Source organism: Elgaria multicarinata, chromosome 4, assembly GCF_023053635.1.
Source record: "Elgaria multicarinata webbii isolate HBS135686 ecotype San Diego chromosome 4, rElgMul1.1.pri, whole genome shotgun sequence".
In the NCBI taxonomy this organism is placed as follows: Eukaryota; Metazoa; Chordata; class Lepidosauria; order Squamata; family Anguidae; genus Elgaria; species Elgaria multicarinata.
In genome coordinates, this window is record NC_086174.1 from 143,322,117 (window position 1) to 143,340,108 (window position 17,992).

Below are 17,992 nucleotides of genomic sequence, written 5' to 3' on the forward strand. Positions count from 1 at the left end.
AAGGGGGATTTTGAACCACCACACTAATTTAATTATGTACGTTTCAAGTAAAGGCGCAACGCAATGCACAATTGCAACGGCGTGTTTTTGTGTAAAAATGTATAGATCAGGTTGCTAGTTTCTCCTGCAGTCCTATACCCATTTACCTGGGAGTAAGTCCCGCTGAAAGCAACAGGAGTTACTTCTAAGTAGACCTGTAAAGGATTGGACTGTAGGTGTGTTTAAGCTTAAAAGTTTCAGCCATGAAGACCAGTCCTATGAAGAGTTGAGCAGGCTTGAAGCCACTGGCGGCAGGACGTCTAGCTTTGCGTAGAATAACAGCAATTCGCCTTTCCTCGAATTAAACTGGCGGGGGGGGGGGTTCTGTCCCCCATCACGTGGTCCAGCTCTAGCCGAAGCGCCCGGATGTCGTGCATTAAACGGGGAAGTAGCGGTCGACATCTTTGAATAGGGCAGGAAGTGCCGAGCCTACGCAAGGCCTCCTTTTTCAATGGAGCTTTGTAAAGTGGCCGCCATTTTGAATGGGGCGGATAAGAGGGCTCATGAGGGGCCACGTTCTTTTGTGCGCAGACCGGATTTCGTAGTAATTTTTGAAGCCCTGGCACTCTATTTATAGGGGGTAAGCTTAAGGGGCGCATAGGAAACAATAAGTTGCATAGGTCTGCGACTCCACCCCCTTCCCTACTAGACTCAAAATTCAGGTTTTCTGGGATATGGTTTAAAATTTCAATACATTAAGGGCGCAGTCCAATGCATGTTTAGACAGGGGCGGCAGTCCTACAACTCCCAGCATGCTCGGCTGGGAATGCTGGAAGTTGTAGAACTTTTCCTTTTCTTTCTGGCTAAACATGTGCAGGATTGCGCCCTTAAGAAAACTGTTCCAGAAATGCTGCCTGTGCTTATAGCAGAGGGAGGGAGAGATCGTGACTGACATCAGCGTGGTGACGGAGCCTGGGTGAATTCAGCTGTTGCCCATTCGCACTTCGCCCCCCGCCCCAGGCTCGTCTGGATGCAAACACGTTGTGATCCCTCCTCTCAAGGGAGATGGAAGGAGCCCCGCACGAAACCGGAAAGCAGGCGGCCGTGCGGACTGCTTCGGCCTCTCCCCTCCCTCTCTAGGGCTGTGCAATAGGGCGCTGGAGCAGAGGCTTGTGATACCATGGTGAGTGGATGTGGGGCTGCTAGCGAGCGAGCGAGCCCTGGGCTGAGTTCGGACGACACGCTAATCACCGGTTTCCCATTCTGTTCCTGTTACCCCTCCCCATTTGATTAGCGTGTCGTCCGAACCCAGCCCTGGGCCTTTCTTCACTGGGTTTGGTCTTTCTCATCCCTTCGTCCTCTGTCCCCGTTCTCCTTCTATCTGGAGCAGCTTCCCCCCCTCCCCCGCATGGTGCCTTCCAAATGTTTCGGACCACAGCTCCCATGAGCCTCAGCCAGCATGGCAAAGGATCAGGAATGCTGGGAGTTGTAGTCTAACACATTTGAATTTCCGGCAGTGGGTTTATCAGGGCTGGTCTACAGACTTTCATACAAATCAAACGTATGTGCAGGGCCGGTGCCAGACTATTTTGCTCCCTAGACAAAGCAAGCTACTTGCACCACCACCACCCCCAAAAATTGCACAGAAGTCCAACCGTGTGTGCCGAGTGGAGAGCTGGGACTGGCTCACTTCGATTTGGGACCAAGCCATCTGGAATTCACTGGGACTTACTTCTGTGCGAACGCAACCCGCTATGCAGCCTGGCGTCCCGATCCCCTCCGCACGTTTACTCGGGGCAATAAAGCTTCCGAGTAAGGAGGCATAGGCGGATCGGGCTGCACCGGTGCCTCCTGGTGCAACGCTTTCTCGGATGCAAGTCCCGTTGATCCATACGCGCAGGATCTGGAAGCAGGAGAGTTTGCCTTGTGAGGAGTCCACAAGTCCCTAGCTTTCCTGGGGGAAGGGAGAGGGAGTCCCGCTTGCCCACCTGCCTGGACATCGCGGCCTGTTTGAGGAGAGAGGCGAGATGACCCAGTGCCCTTTCCTCGGGAGTAAGGCAGAGGCTGGCTTGAGCCAGGGTGGAGCTCGCCATGTGCTTTTTCTTCTTCTGGCGTTGACCTCCTGGCTCTGGGAGGGCGGCTTCTGGGCGGAAGTCCAAATGTGGAGCTGCCCCACCTCCACCCCAGCGTCCCTGGCTTCGCTTCGGCTGGGTGGGCGTAGGGCACCCAGCTGAATCTTCAGGCCAGGCTGGGCCAGCTCACAGCCAACAACGCGTATGAGTGCTGGTCTGTGCGGCGCCCCTCTTAGCTTGGCGCTCTAGGCGGCCGCCTGAGTGACCTCTATGGTAGCACCGGCCCTGCGTATGGGACCTATGCTGCAGCCTCTTTGGCAGGGTCTTCCTTTAAAAAGCAGAACGACTTCTGGCCTTTGAATATATACGTTCTGCCTGTCGCTATGTCCCTAATAAAGCACTGCTCTTACTTTTCATCTGGGAGAAGCGTTAACCCTCCTTCACGTGTGAAAAGGAGTCGCATGTTACGGAGCTGAAATCTCAAGGGAAAGGCCGACACGCTTAGACTTCTATGCACCCCCAGTAGGCGGGACATTTTGAAAATGTTCTGTTTTCTCCCTGCCACCCACTCACCGCCGCCATTGGTTCCTATCCAAAGACAGGAAGGGTACAATCCTATGCATATATTTAGACAGGAAAAAAGTCCTACAACTCCCAGCATCTAAGGATTGCACCCTTGCTCCTCCGAAATCCACCTACTCGGAGGCTTCCAAGATTCCTACACCCTGCATGGTGGAAGGAATGGCGATCTTTGCCTCATCATCCTCCGATTGCCTATATTTTTGCTAGACAGGCTTTCAGTCTATCTGCTTGTTGTTTCTATTTCAATTAACAACGTCGTTCTTGGGTTATTGTTATTATTATTATTATTATTATTATTATTAATTTATATAGCACCATCAGTGTACATGGTGCTGTACAGAGTAAAACAGTAAATAGCAAGACCCTGCCGCATAGGCTTACAATCTAATAAAATCATAGTAAAACAATAAGGAGGGGAAGAGAATGCAAACAGGTACAGGGTAGGGTAAGCAGGCACAGGGTAGGGTAAAACTAACAGTAGAAAGTAACAGTAGAAGTCTGCACAACATCAAGTTTTAAAAGCTTTAGGAAAAAGAAAAGTTTTTAGTTGAGCTTTAAAAGCTGCGGTTGAACTTGTAGTTCTCAAATGTTCTGGAAGAGCGTTCCAGGCGTAAGGGGCAGCACAAGAAAATGGACGGAGCCGAGCAAGGGAAGTAGAGGCCCTTGGGCAGGCGAGAAACATGGCATCAGAGGAGCGAAGAGCACGAGCGGGGCAATAGTGTGAGATGAGAGAGGAGAGATAGGAAGGAGCTAGACCGTGAAAAGCTTTGAAGGTTAACAGGAGAAGTTTATATTGGATTCTGTAGTGAATTGGAAGCCAATGAAGAGATTTCAGAAGCGGAGTAACATGGTCGGAGCGGCGAGCCAAGAAGATGATCTTTGCGGCAGAGTGGTGGACAGAAACCAACGGACTGATGTGAGAAGAAGGAAGGCCAGAGAGAAGAAGGTTGCAGTAGTCCAACCGTGAAATAACCAGCGCATGAACAAGCGTTTTGGCAGAAGAGACAGACAAAAATGATCGAATCCTGGCAATATTATACAGGAAAAATCGACAAGATTTAGCTACTGCCTCAATATGAGGAATAAAGGAGAGCGAGGAGTCGAATATAAAGCCAAGGCTACGAGCTTCCTTGACCGGAGTAAGCGTAACATCATTGACAGTAAGAGAGAATGAGAGATGAGGAGAAGGTTTAGGAGGAAAAACAAGCAATTCAGTCTTTGCCATGTTAAGTTTCAAACGACGATGAAGCAGCCAAGCTGAGATATCTGAAAGACATGCCGAGATACGATCGTGAACATCAGGAGAAAGTTCCAGAGATGACAGATATAGTTGTGTATCATCGGCGTACAGATGATATTGGAGGCCATGAGATTGAATAAGCTTGCCCAAGGGCAACATGTATAAGGAAAACAACAAGGGGCCAAGCACCGAGCCTTGCGGAACCCCTACTGAAAGGGGAAAGGAGGAAGACGAGCTGCCATTAGTCAACACGCTGAAAGAGCGACCCGCTAGATAGGAGGCAAACCAGTTATAGACAGAGCCACAAAATCCAAGGTCATGAAGGGAATCTAAGAGAAGATCATGATCAACCGTGTCAAAGGCTGCAGTTAGATCAAGGAGAATAAGAACGGAATAATGGCCTTTAGACTTGGAGATCATTGGTGATCTTAGTAAGGGCTGTTTCAGTGGAATGCAGAGGACGGAATCCAGATTGAAATGGATCCAAAGCAGAGTTACTAGAAAGAAAGTCAAGACAGCGAAAGTAGACCGCACGCTCCAGGATCTTTGAAACAAACGGCAACAAAGAGACAGGTCGGTAGTTAGACAGAGATAGCCTATCAAGAGTAGGTTTCTTGAGAATGGGAGAGACTGTAGCATGTTTAAAAGCAGAAGGAAATGAACCAGAGGACAGAGAGAGATTAATAATATGTAGCAAGGAAGGGAGGATAGCAGGAGTAAGATTAATAAAGACGCGAGAAGGAATTGGATCACGAGAACAAATGGAAGGCTTCGAAGAGCGCAGTATTGTAGACAGTTCATCTGCAGAGACCGAAGGAAACGCAGAGAAATTTGCAGGAGGAGCTGACAAATGAGGAACAGGAACTGGAAGAGGAGCAGAGCTGGCCAGATCAGAGCGGATAGTTTGGATTTTAGCATTGAAAAAAGGCAAAGTTATTAGCAGACAGAGAGGCGGGGAGAGATGGCGGATTAGGCTTCAGAAGAGAATTGAAGGACGCAAAGAGCCGCTGAGGATGCCTAGCATTTGACTGGATCAGCGTTGAGTAGTACTGCTGTTTGGCCAGTGAGATGGCAGAAGAGAAAGAGGAGAGTACAAATTTGTAATGGACAAAGTCTGCCCGGTCCCTGGTCTTACACCAAAGGCGTTCAGCTGCCCGGGAACAAGAGCGAAGGTAGCGGAGGGAAGAGGTGAGCCACGGTTGGGGTTGAGAAGGGCGAACTATCCGAGTTGTAGATGGAGCAAGATTATCAAGAGTTGAAGATAAGGAGGAATTAAAGAAGGAGACAGCTGAGTCCAAGGAGACAGCCGAACAGACAGAAGGAAGGGAGGAGGCTGGAGACTGGGAAAAAGCCTCATAATTGATAGATTGCAAGTCACGACAAGAGCGAGAAGCGGGACGTGAAGGAGGAGGATTATGAGTAATATTGAAAGAAACTAGGTGATGATCTGACAACGGAAAGTGAGCAGTAGAAAAGTCCAACACAGAGCAATTCCGAGTGAGAACAAGATCCAGACAGTGTCCAAGGGAATGTGTGGGTGCATCAGACCAAAGCTTAAGATCATAAGAGGAAGATAATGAGCGAAATCGTAGAGCTGCAGCATCTTGAGGGTCATCCCCATGAATATTGAAATCACCCAAGATAAGAGTAGGACAGTTATCAGAGAGGAAAAAGGACAGCCACGAATCAAAATCAGAGATAAATTTTGAGGACGGGCCTGGGGGGCGGTACAGAACTGCAATCCGCAGTCGCAGTGGAGCGAAGAGCCTCACCACATGTACCTCAAAGGAGGAGAAGCAATGTGAAGGTGGAATGGAAAGAGGCTGGAACTGGCACAAATAATAAAAGACCCACACCACCACCCCGACCCTCTGGGCGACTGTGAACCTGTAAACTGTGGACTGTTCTTGGCCATGGTTTGTTGTTGGGGCAACTCTTCTTTGATTAATTCATAAATGAGCCAGAGTTTCTGGGTTTGCTGTCATGAAACAACCCAGGAAAAAGGAAGGAGAGGCATTCCTGTGTTGTTAATTGAAAATGGAAATTTTATTTCATTCATTTCATTTATTAGGGACCTTCGGCTGTTGGGCAGTATAAAAATGCAATGAATAAATAAATAAATAATACATTTTTATACTGTCCCATAGCTGAAGCTCTCTGGGCAGTTCACAAAAATTAAAATCGTTAAAATACATTATGAAAAGTATAAACCCATTCACGTAAGGATATAAAACAGACAGCACACACAACAACGTATATCTAAAACAATTTAAAACCACCAGCCAGAGACAATCCAGGACCTGATTTAAAAAATGAAAGCGTGGAAGTTAGCATGTTCACTGGCAATTCCTGGGTTCCACAACCCAGGAATTGTAGTGTGATGTGCAAACAATCATCATTGGGTTATTTTAGTTGTGTGTGTTTTTCCCTATTTAAGGTTAGTTTGGCTTTTAAACTGTACTTTCCTGCTGATACTGCCTGTGTGTGGAAGGTGTTGTTTTAGCTACAGAAGGGGTCCGCAGTTAGAGAATGAGTTCAATGTTAGTATATGGAATACAGAATTACGTTTATATACTCACTTTCCTCCAAGGAGTTCTTCTTTCTTGTGAACCGCCCAGAGAGCTTCGGCTATTGGGCGGTATAAAAATGTAATAAATAAATAAATAAATTTCCCCCCCCACCCCCATATTTGTTATCATCAAAACAATCCTGTGACTGGCCCAACGTCTCTAGTGAGCTTCAGGACTGAGGAGGGAGTTGAACTTAGGTATCCCCAGTCCTGGTCCCGCAGTCAAAACTACTGTAGCAGAACGGCTGTTACTATCTCCAGGTTGTTGTTTTTATTAAGAAGGAGATACTTACGATCCGTCTTCTAATGGAACCTGTTACAAAAACTTAGGACAAAAAAGCCAATTGAGTCTATGGCTTGATTCAGGCATAAAGCTAAATAGTTCAGTGCTGCATAATGTTAAGGGGGGGGATCTCCTTCTTGCTCATCCTTCTTGTTACTCCAAGCAAGGGAGTAACAACAAGGTGATGCAGGCCTCCCAAGGGGAGAGAGTTCCAGTCAGAATTCGGCAAGAGGAAAAACACAAAATGGTGAGTCTGTCTGGAATTTGGTTTCCAGTGATTAGGGCACCACCTCCCCCAAGTATGAATTCCCTGTGGAAGGCACAAATGAGTAAGGGTGAATAGGCAAGGGAGGGTTATAAGGCTTTTTGGAACTACGACTAGAAGCTCAAATGACAAGATCATATAGTGGGGATTTGGGGCCCAGGCCAGTTCTGTTGGTGAGTGACATGGTTCACATATAACAAGCCAGAGTATGTTGTTGAATTCTGGGTTGCTGTTACATGTGAACCCTGCACTATAGTTTAACTATGGGTTGTTAACCAAGAACAACCCAGGAAGAGAATCCATGTTTTGTTGTTGGTTTGTGAATGTCAACCTATGATTTAATGACAACCGATTGTCGTTACATGCGAACCAGGTGTGTGTGTGAGAGAGACGGAGATTAAGATGATGCTTGAGGAGTTAGAAAACCAAGCCAGGAATCACAACATAAGGCTGTATCGTATCGGCTCCCAGAAGAGGAAGAAAGTGGTGTCATTGCCAGAAAGCTGTTGTAGCATAGTTTGAGCTACAAACCTACAAGCCCAAATCTCACCTCTGCCCTGAACTCACTCAGTGCCCTTGGGCAACCCTATCTTAGCCCTGTGCCTTTAGTATGAGGATAATAATACTGACCTACCTTACAGGATGGTTGTAAGGATCACAAGAAGGAGGAGGTTCGCTTGGCACCTACATTATATGCTTTTAGACACCAGGTGAAGACCTTTTTATTCTCCCAACATTTTAACAATCTATACATTTTAAATAACATGGTTTTAAATTTGTAATTTTGCATTGCTGCTGTTTTTATCTGGTTGAGCTTTTATATTGTATTTTATATTATGGTTTTATACTGTTGTTTTATACTTTGAATGGTTTTAATTTTTGTGAACCGCCCAGAGAGCTCCGGCTATTGGGCGGTATAGAAATGTAATAAATAAATAAATAAATAAATAATAAAGAAGATAATCTATGCAAAGTCTTTCAATACCACAAAGTGTTTTTAAAATTTATTTATTGAATGAATGCATCTGTTTAGAGCCCTTCAGTGAGGATTCCCAAGGCAGTTGACATAATTATATCTTCATACCTTATATACAGACATACAGTGCTAAGCGTTTAAACCTGGCTAATTCAAGTTCACAGTTATGCATCTCCTCCCTGGCTATTGAATGTATGGAGAGCTGCAACACCCCACCCCCTCAAACAATAAGGCCTTATCAGTATGGCAGCAAGAAATGCAGTGTTAAAGAAAGCAAGGAGCAGATTCTAGTGTACAAAGGCCAGGAAACTTTAGAAGTCTGGGACATTTGTGCCTGGAATGTTGCAGGCAGACATTCCAACATATTGCAAAGACGTTAAGAAGGTAGTCGTATCATCGTTTTGTTGCCTCCCACATAAAATGTCACCGTGGGGGTGGGGAGGAGGTAACATTTATTCTGTAACCACCTTAAAGGAGGGCTATAAGATTCTGTCTGTGCTAGGCTTGCAGTTTGAGGAGGAGGATCCTTTTGACAGAAGCCTCACTTAAAGCTGTGTAGTGTTTTGGCTATGATCTACAAGTCTGGAAGTGGCTTTATCTCTGTACCCCGCCACCTCCAATTCAAATCTAATCTCTGTCATTAATTCCCTTAAGTCAGCCCTTGCATCGGCTGTAGTATGGGGACAATAATACTAAGCTAGAATTTTGAAAGACTGTATTCTCCCTTATGAGCCTGCCGGTGCTTTGAGACCTTCTGGAGAAGCCCTTCTTTCAGTCCCACCATCTTCACAGGCGCGCTTGGTGGGAACATGGGAGAGGGCCTTCTCGGTGGCTGCTCCAGTGCTCTGGAACTCTCTTCCCGAGAAAGTTAGGCTGGCTCCCTCCTTGATGGGCTTTCAGAAGCAGGCTAAAACTTTTTTGTTCCAGCAGGCCTTTGGAGAATAATCTGGCCCTCCATCTATGTTAATGTCTTATAATTTTGTTGTGTATTTTAAAAGTTTCCCCCCCAATGTATGTTTTAAACTTTGTAAGGTCGCCTTGAGGCCCAGCATTGGGCAAAAGGCGGGATACAAATAAATAAATATAACAATTATAAATATAATAATAATAATCTACCGTACACGGTGGGTTTAAGAAGTTCTTGTGGCCACAAGAAAAGAAATGAACGCAAATCCCTTCCGACACTGTAAATTTAAATTCCGTAAATGCTTAGTATTATTATTTAAGGAAAACTGAAAGTTGATGGCTCAAAGGAGAGGAATGGGGAAAGAGCAAAAGGAAATATGATCACCAGAATGGGAATAACATCTTAACAGAAATCTCCAGACACATGGCAGCAGAGAACAATTGGAGCAGAAACTGTGAGGCTCCAGTTTTATGTAACTACCCTATTTCTTCGATTCTAAGACACACTTTTTTCCCCATATAAACATCTCTAAAAATGGGGTGCGTCTTAGAATTGCAGGTGTGTCTTATGGTTTGTTTTTTCTGTTGGTGGTACTGAAATTAGTGTGCGTCTTACAATCGAAGAAATACGGTAGCAACTCTCCCTGCAGTAATAATCTTGTTGAACACTAGATGTTGCTGTTGTGTTGTGAGGACAACTCAAGATGGGCAGGTTTTCTCATAATTGGGTACCAAAGCTTGCTAGCATGAAAAGAAGGGAAATGAAGGACTTACTTAATGGTCGTGTTCAGACTATCAAGTTTCAGTTTAATAAATTGAGATGTGCATGAGCTGAGAGTAGCCCCGTGCAAAGCGTTTTGCTCCCCGCTTTGTGTGAGCGGCAAAACAAGCTGCAGTTAACCATAGCTTCTTGTTATATCTGAACTGGGTACAAGCAAGCCAGGATTCGGGATCCAACTTTAAACCATTGATTCTTATTCTGGCATGTTTGGAAGCCACTATCCATAGTTTCCTGGCTCAGACTTAATGAGGAAGTATGCTTAATTTCAGCTTCCTGGCTTGTTTTGCGACTCATGTAAAGGAAGGAGTGGAGCAGCTGTGTGTGAGCATGCAGACGATTTTGGCTAATTAAGCTGAGATTTATGGTTGTCCGAATGTGGCCAACGTTGACCCCACCAGAATATGGGGTCATATGTTCTATCAATGCGGAGAGCAAGGCTGCACCAAGCAGCCCTACCGTACCTGTGTACAAGCACAAACTGTACACATGGATGGTGTGCATAGCTGTAGGCACAGAGCTGTGCCTACAGCTCTATGCACAAAGGTTCGCTCCTTGCACCGTTCAGCTAGAGAGAGGGCTAGTTGGTGTCTGTGATGCCTGCACCGATAGAACAGGGCTAAATAGGGCTGTTTTGAAATGACTCAGTTTGGCCACCTCTGTGCAAACTTGGTCTATTTGTTCTCAGCTGCTGAAGCCTGTGTTGTGAAGAAATTGATGGAGGGCTCCTTTAAGGTCAGGATTCAGATAAATTGCCCCAGTGTCTGATGGCTTAACTGCCACTGTGCCATAAACCCAAGAATCTACCTTATCTATCCTAATGAGAGGATCTTTGCTATGACACAAACCAGAGCATAGTTGGATGAAGCCTACTTCAAGTTATCTGCCCATTTTCTCTGGCACAAATGTAACTCCTGAAAAATGTGGGTTGATACAAGGCTTTACCGAATGAGAGCCTCATTGAAAGCTCTTTGTTACAGTTCATGTTAGCAATTTCCATAAGATTTTTTTTTTTTTAAGCAAGGTATGATCACCAAACGTTACCTTCAGCATCCTTGTGCTAATTTCCATTTTGTGTTGTGATTTCTCCAAGGTTATTTGCGGCTGAGCTGAGAATCTGAATCAAGATCTTCCCAGTCTCTATCCTGCAGGCAAGTAAGAATGCTCTACGTTCTTTCTACGTTCTACGTTTGCAACAAGGTTAAGCCACATATAGAATCATAGAATAGCAGAGTTGGAAGGGGCCTACAAGGCCACCGAGTCCAACCCCCTGCTCAATGCAGGAATCCACCCTAAAGCATCCCTGACAGGTGGTTGTCGAGCTGCCTCTTGAAGGCCTCTAGTGTGGGAGAGCCCACAACCTCACCAGGCAACTGATTCCATTGTCGTACTGCTCTAACAGTCAGGAAGTTTCTCCTGATGTTCAGCTGGAATCTGGCTTCCTTTAACTTGAGCCCATTATTCCATGTACTGCACATATCTAAATATACCTGTATACCTAGGCTGAACTTACCTTGGAGCAAGCCCTGTTGGACGTAAGTGGACAGGGATAGGATTACACTGTTAGTTGCTCATTGTCCTCAACATTTCACAAGGCTCTCTTCCCCCACCCTCACCATATATCTTGAGGACTAGCTTTTTTTTAAAAAATACTTGCGATAATACAGTCTTGCAAATATATTTTTCCACGATCTGTCTGCCACCACAGCTTTTCCCCTGCACCCCCACAACCCTCCTATCTGTCTGCTCTCCTTGCATCTGCATCATTTTCTTTCCTTGATCAAGAAGAGTAGCACAGCAGCACATGACAAAGCTGGTTTCATCACTACAGGCAGTGCCCTGCCACTGGAAATCAAGAGCCCTGGACTTCACGAGTGCGGCATCAGCATGACTTGCTCTCCCGTCCTGTGAGGACGGAGGTGGTGCTGCTTGCCTAGGGCAAGTGGCTAAGATAACATTAGGAATTAAGCTTCTGCTTGAAAGCACAGGCAACTCTGGAAACATTTTTTTTCAAAGTAGGGTTTCAATTGACAGTTTCACTGGAATTGTTTTTTTTAACAGAACTTGAAGTTCCTGCTCTGCTCTTTGATGCACTTAGATTTATATCAGATCTTTCTAATGGCATCAGCTTTTTGCTCATGCCTTTTAGATCCTGTATGCAATCGCTTAAAAGTGCATTGTGGCCAGTGACTAATCCTGCTGAAGTCACTGATAGCACACCATGTGCAAAAATCTCTGCATCAGTTTTTTTCCCCTTTTAGATGGGACTGCAATCTCTCTCTCTCTCTGTCTCTGTCTCTGTCTCTCTCTCTCATTCCTAAGTGCCAACCAGTAATTTTAGACAGGGATTTTTCTACTGCTGCTTTGCTTGATTGGTTCATGAATTACATCCTTATTTTTATAGGAGTGCAGTTTACAACTCACATCATTTAAAGATATTCTGAAGTGTCCATTTAAGGCACAGAGCATTTGCCACTTTTTTCCCAGTCTTCCCTAAGAAAAGAGACTGCAGAAATTGCACAAACAACTAGAAAATTACTGTTGAAACCAGAGCTGGGAAATTGTTCAGCATTCTCAAATGCAAACTGAAAACTTGACCAGGCCTCTATTATAATTTCAGATTTTAAAAGAATGGGCAGGATTGTGATGGTTTAATTCGTAGCCGATTCCTATACTACCAGAGGACAAGGAGGATTTGAGAAGGCCAAGCAGAAGAAAATACTTGGAAGGGCAGGTATTAAAGGGATTGTTTAGGCAAAAAGCTAGGGCAGAAATCTTAACAAGCTGGGTGATTGAGAGTTGCTTAATACTTTTTAGGGCTGCAAGGTATAGGACATGATCCTAAGCATGTTTAGACATACAAAGTAATAATAATAATAAAAAATAAATAAATATTTGTTACCCGCCTCTCCCTCTGGATCGAGGCGCGGTACAACACAAATGCAAACACCATAAAATACATATAACTAATTAAAACATTTAAAACTAATACATTATTAAAAGCAGCACATTATTAAAAAGGCATCTTAAAATTCGACTGGGTATGAATTTATTATTAAAAAGGCATCTTAAAATTCAACCGGCATGGCCGGCTGGGGCATATTGAAAATTGTTGGACTTTTTTCTGCCTAAACAAGCATAGGATTGCATCCTTAATTGATTAATTGGCTAGGTTAATCAATTAAATTCAATCCTATGCATACTTCTCTTGGAGTAAGTCCCATTGAATTCAGCAGGACTTAATTCTGAGTAGACCTGCATAGGATTGCATTGTAAGAAAAGAAACATCTTCTGGGCAGTAGATTTTAAATATATAAATTTTAAAACAAGTACTTATACACTACAGGTGGCAGAGGTATTCTCCTTTCTTTTTCACACAGGAAGGATCACAGCTTCTACATCAGCTGGCCATACTGGCTAGGGATGATGGGCACTGTAGTCCCCAACACATCGGGGGGGGAGCCATGTTGGGGAAGACTGTTTCAGAGGATGGTTGCTATGACACACACACACACACAATTTAAAGATAAAGAAAGTGTATGGGACGTCCTTCCAAGTAAACATGCATTGGATTGTGCTTTAAAACTGTACAATTAAATCAACTAAGATTTCTTTACAATCATCCTAGGTCCTATACAATATTTCTGTATTCATGAACTCCAAGAAACAGATGATTTGTTTCTTACCACACAATTTCTAAGCACATCTACTTAGAAGTAAAGTCCCATTGAGTTCACTGCCTGTGAATAGTTAAAATTTACTTATGGACGCAAACAGGAGTCATAACATGAATACAAATGAAGATGAATTTCAAAGTTTGGGGATGACATACCATTTCAGATTAATTACTTGTCATATTTCAGAAGTGAGGCAAAATCAACTGTAGAAACAAGAGTATTCTAAGCCCAGGCTCCGATGTATTTCGTGTATTTGGGAGAGGAACATGTTTCAATTGTAGAAAAGAATATTTGGGGGAGACCTTATGGCAGGCTTTTGGTTAGGGCTTGTACTTGATGCCATATTTTCGTTCGCTTGGTTTATTTGCTCAAGTGACCTAAGATTTATGTTGTGCAAACACCTTGATCTGGATTAATCTCTGAAGGGCAGTTTTTGTGAACGAACCTGCCTTACTGAAGATATAGAAGATGATTTTTCAATCTTCTGCATTTAATACCTCTCATAGAAAATATTGGAGTAGCTATATACAAGAGTGAGGATGACATTACCCAACTCTTGGGTAGCACGGCTGCACTTTAGCGAAGAGCACAGCAGAGCTATATCTGTGATACAAATAAGGTTCCTTTTTCATGAAACTTTGTTATGATGGCATATGATGATGATGGAACATGTTTTAAAGCTGCCTTGAGTGCCATTTTCTTGGTAGAAAGGCATGGTTCAAATCAAATCTATATAAGAATACGGTAGTGTAAGGCTTATTACTTGAGATCTACCAGACTGATTTGGCTCATTTTGTTTTAAACTGAAGCTTGAGCAATGTAGATGTGCAGAAAAATTTGAAAAAGTTTGAAAAAAGTTCAAAGTTTGAGCTTTAACAGTAATTAAATTCCTCTGCACTAAACAGGCAGGGCACCCTTCCTCCACCGGGTTGAGTGATAACCCCGGGCGGGCAATTATTGTGGTGCAAAGGTGGGCCTGGGAGCAGTTGTGCAGTTAGGCTGTGGCCACCAGCGCGAAGGGGGAAGGGGATGGAGGCGGCCAATTGGGCACGCAAAGGAGGGGCCAGGGCTTTATTCATGAGGGGCAAAAAAGCCAGAAAGGAGCAAGACTACGATAGCCATGGTGACATGGGCGTTACACTAGTAAATAAGTAAGCAGTGGAGGAGGTGCACAGCAAGAACTTTAAACGTTGGCTGAGGGCCCCAAGTAAATCCTATGGTGGTTGTTAAAGGGTTAGGGTTAGCTCTAAACAAAAACATACCCGTGCATAGAAAACTAGCTTGTCAGGGCAAAGAGTTGTAGCCTAGCATTCTCACTTACATGATAGTTTTCTACATACAGGGATTTGATTATTTTGTGTGTGTGTGGAGGAGTGGTACATCCCAGACACTGCTTGAGAGAACTAGACCTTGCACACAGAGTACATATGCTAGAACACCCACCCCCCATCTAGTTTTAAGTATTCTGTTTATCTAGGATTTTGGATTATACCCACATAGACATAGCAGGTTGTCTCAAAACTGTGCCTAGTTGAAGGCATCGTAGGGCACAATCCTATGTATGTTTAGATAGAAAAGAAGTCCTACAAGTCCCAGCATCCCTTCAGTCAACCTTCGATTGCACCATGTCACTCCACTTCTGAAATCTCTTCATTGGCTTCCAATTCACTTCAGAATCCAATATAAACTTCTCCTACTGACCTTCAAAGCTCTTCACTGCCTAGCTCCTGCCTATCTCTCCTCTCTCATCTCACACTATCGCCCCACTCGGGCTCTCCGCTCCTCTGATGCCATGCTTCTCGCCTGCCCAAGGACCTCCACTTCCCTTACTCGGCTTCGTTCTTTTTCTTCTGCTGCCCCTTACGCCTGGAACGCTCTTCCAGAACACTTGAGAACTACAAACTCAATCACTGCTTTTAAGACTCAGCTCAAAACTTTTCTTTTCCCTATAGCCTTCAAATATTGAGTTTGTTCTGACTTTACACTGTTGGTTTTGTCCTACCCTGTGCCTGTTTACACTTCCCTGTGCCTGTTTGCATTCTCCTTCCCTCTTTATTGTTTACTACAACTTATTAGATTGTAAGCCTATGCGGCAGGGTCTTGCTATTTACTGTGTTATCTGTACAGCACCATGTACATTGATGGTGCTATATAAATAATAATAATAATAATAATAATAGTTGCTGTTTGGCCCTTCTGAATGGAATTGTGTGTTTAGGTCCTCTTTCACTAGGCTGCTATTGGGTGCCGTGTCGGATTTGGAGCTTTGGTTTTCTTTTCAGCCTAAACATTGTTTGAGTTGTTTGTTGCACTTGAGCCCTCTTCCTGACACGGAAGAGTTCTCCCCCTGGCTCTTTATTCCAGAGCTTTACTCAACAAGCTTTTATCCTGTCCTGTTTTATTTTGAATTCAGAAAACATTTGCTTCTAATTAAACCGCATTAGCCCTTCTGTCAGACTGTTAAGTGTTGAAGTCCAAAGATAAGTCATAAAAGAATCTGCTCTATTTTTCCCATGGCTTGAGGAATGTAGAAAGCATTTTGATTTGTCTGATGAATGGCCTGTGTCCGTCCCCCGTCCCCCCACCCCCTGGCCTGAAGCATGATTCAGGACAGCGTCTGGGGAGCCCAAAGGGGAGCTGAGCACTTATGCAGTATGTGATACAGGACAGACTATTTGGAAGCCTTTCAATCTAGGATTGTCTTCTCTGTCAGAGGGGGGGGGGGAACAGGCCACTTGCTAGATTACAGTCTGTACAAGAAGCCCTATTCAGATGTTTCCCTCTACAGGGAATCAACATTCGATGGAGCTACATTGTGGTTGCATGCGCTAGCCCCATTTCATTATCATGTCCCCTACTGCCTCTGCCTGCATGCGCTGGGAGAAGGTCTGTCAGGGGAATTGTGCCAAATGCAAGTAAGCTGTCACTATGAGCTGCAACCCTAATCACAGAGCAAAAATCAGTTGAATAGGGCTAGACATGCATACACGTCTGGAACCACCACGTTTTCTTTTCTTCCTGCAACTTGAGCCAGGCTCCCCCACTTCAGGATCCATTTAACAAACATACTGCGAAGCAAACTGAATGCTGTTTCAGTACCCTCTGCTGTCCCTTCCCCAACATTCTGCAGGCAAGCTGCCTTTTTTTTATTTTTACATTTATGCATGTTTATTCAGTTAAAAATGATATTTGTCTTCCTCCCTTGAAAACTGAAATCCATTTCCTAAATATTAGGAAATTGATGGTGGGAGGAGAGGGAGAAGTGGGTTTATGATGTCACTAATTCCAAGCCAATTAGCACTGCTTCTCGTACAGGCAAGAAAGTGTTTCTTTCTTCTGAGTCGATCCAGTGAGAGATGGTTGTACATTGGTGTTGCACTCACTGTGTTTTGGTCAGCAGGCTCACTGCTAAAGTTTTGCATGACTGAATGCGCTCCTAGGGAACCAACTATATGGGTAACTTAAATTTCTCCCTGCCTGCCTGTTTAATGATTACAGCTGAAGTTATTTTAATAAACTAAACAAAAACACCAAATCTGATCTTTATATATAAAGCTGAACTTATTGATGGGTTTGTACGTCCAGAAATGTTTGCCCATTTCTAGATGATCTACAAACTTCAAATTTGGGGTGCTGATAGCTCTTCCTGTACAATGTACCAAAATTTCCTAAAAACCAAATTTTTGCAGTTTACTTTTTAAACAATTTAAAACCAATCCTCCCAGCATGCCTACAGCTTCCAGCAACTGCCAAGGAACCGCTGAAGGCGTCCTGGGAGGTGTAGGCATTTCAGAGATCTCTGGGGGATTGCATGTGGCCATGTGGGTGATCGCCTGAGATCTCTGAAACGGCTACACACCCCAACATGCCTTGTCCAGAGCTGCCCGAGTCCACTGAGAGCCACTTCCTTCCACTCCTTGGCGATGCTACTCCTCAAGAGAGCAGCAAGGAGCAGCATCAGCAACGAGTGGAGGGAAATGGATTAACATTATTCGGGGACCCGAGTAACACCTGAAATATCTGCTAGTTTTAGTATAAACCAGTAGCCATCCCAGTTGCGCACTTGCTCAAGTCATTTAGTCTTGTTTGTATTTATGCTTTTTATGGTTTTAAATGTTGTATATTTGTTTTTAATGTTCACTGTTTTTAACCTTTGTAAACCGCCCAGAGAACTTCAGCTATCGGGCGGTATATAAATGTAATAAATCATTATCATCATCGTCATTTAGGGCATAATCCATGACTGGCTGGGGAATACTGGGATTTGTAGGACATTTTTCTTTCTAAACAAGCATAGGATTGTGCCCTTACTGTTGTTTTCACTCAACTCCAGTTTTGACCTTCTCTAATAGCCACTTTTTGCAGATTTATCAGTGCAAAGCAAGCTACGGCATTCGTCCTTATGTTGTTGTTGTTGTACTTGTTGTACTTGTTAACTTTATGAGTTGTCCTATAGCCAAAGTTCTCAGAGCAAAATACATAATAAAAACAAATACAATAAAATAAATGATAAAACACATTACAACAACTTAGAGGAATTTAAAAGCAGCCACTACAAGAATGTTTTGTTTTTGTTTTTTTAAAAATAGTTCTATAAATATCAAAGCAGCTAAAACATGGGAAATGGTTATTTTAAAACGCAGCTGGGGAAAGCGATCCCATGGT

General features: G+C 44.0%; 1 protein-coding gene across 1 annotated transcript in view; it reads left to right on the plus strand.

The window, feature by feature from the left end:
- The first annotated feature begins 583 nt into the window (after positions 1-583).
- Positions 584-17,992, plus strand: part of SLX4IP (SLX4 interacting protein) — a 117,422-nt gene continuing 100,013 nt past the window's right edge. The window contains 3 exon segments of the mRNA XM_063125864.1: positions 584-619; positions 857-1,162; positions 10,744-10,805. The gene's annotated coding sequence lies outside the window, so the exon portion shown is untranslated.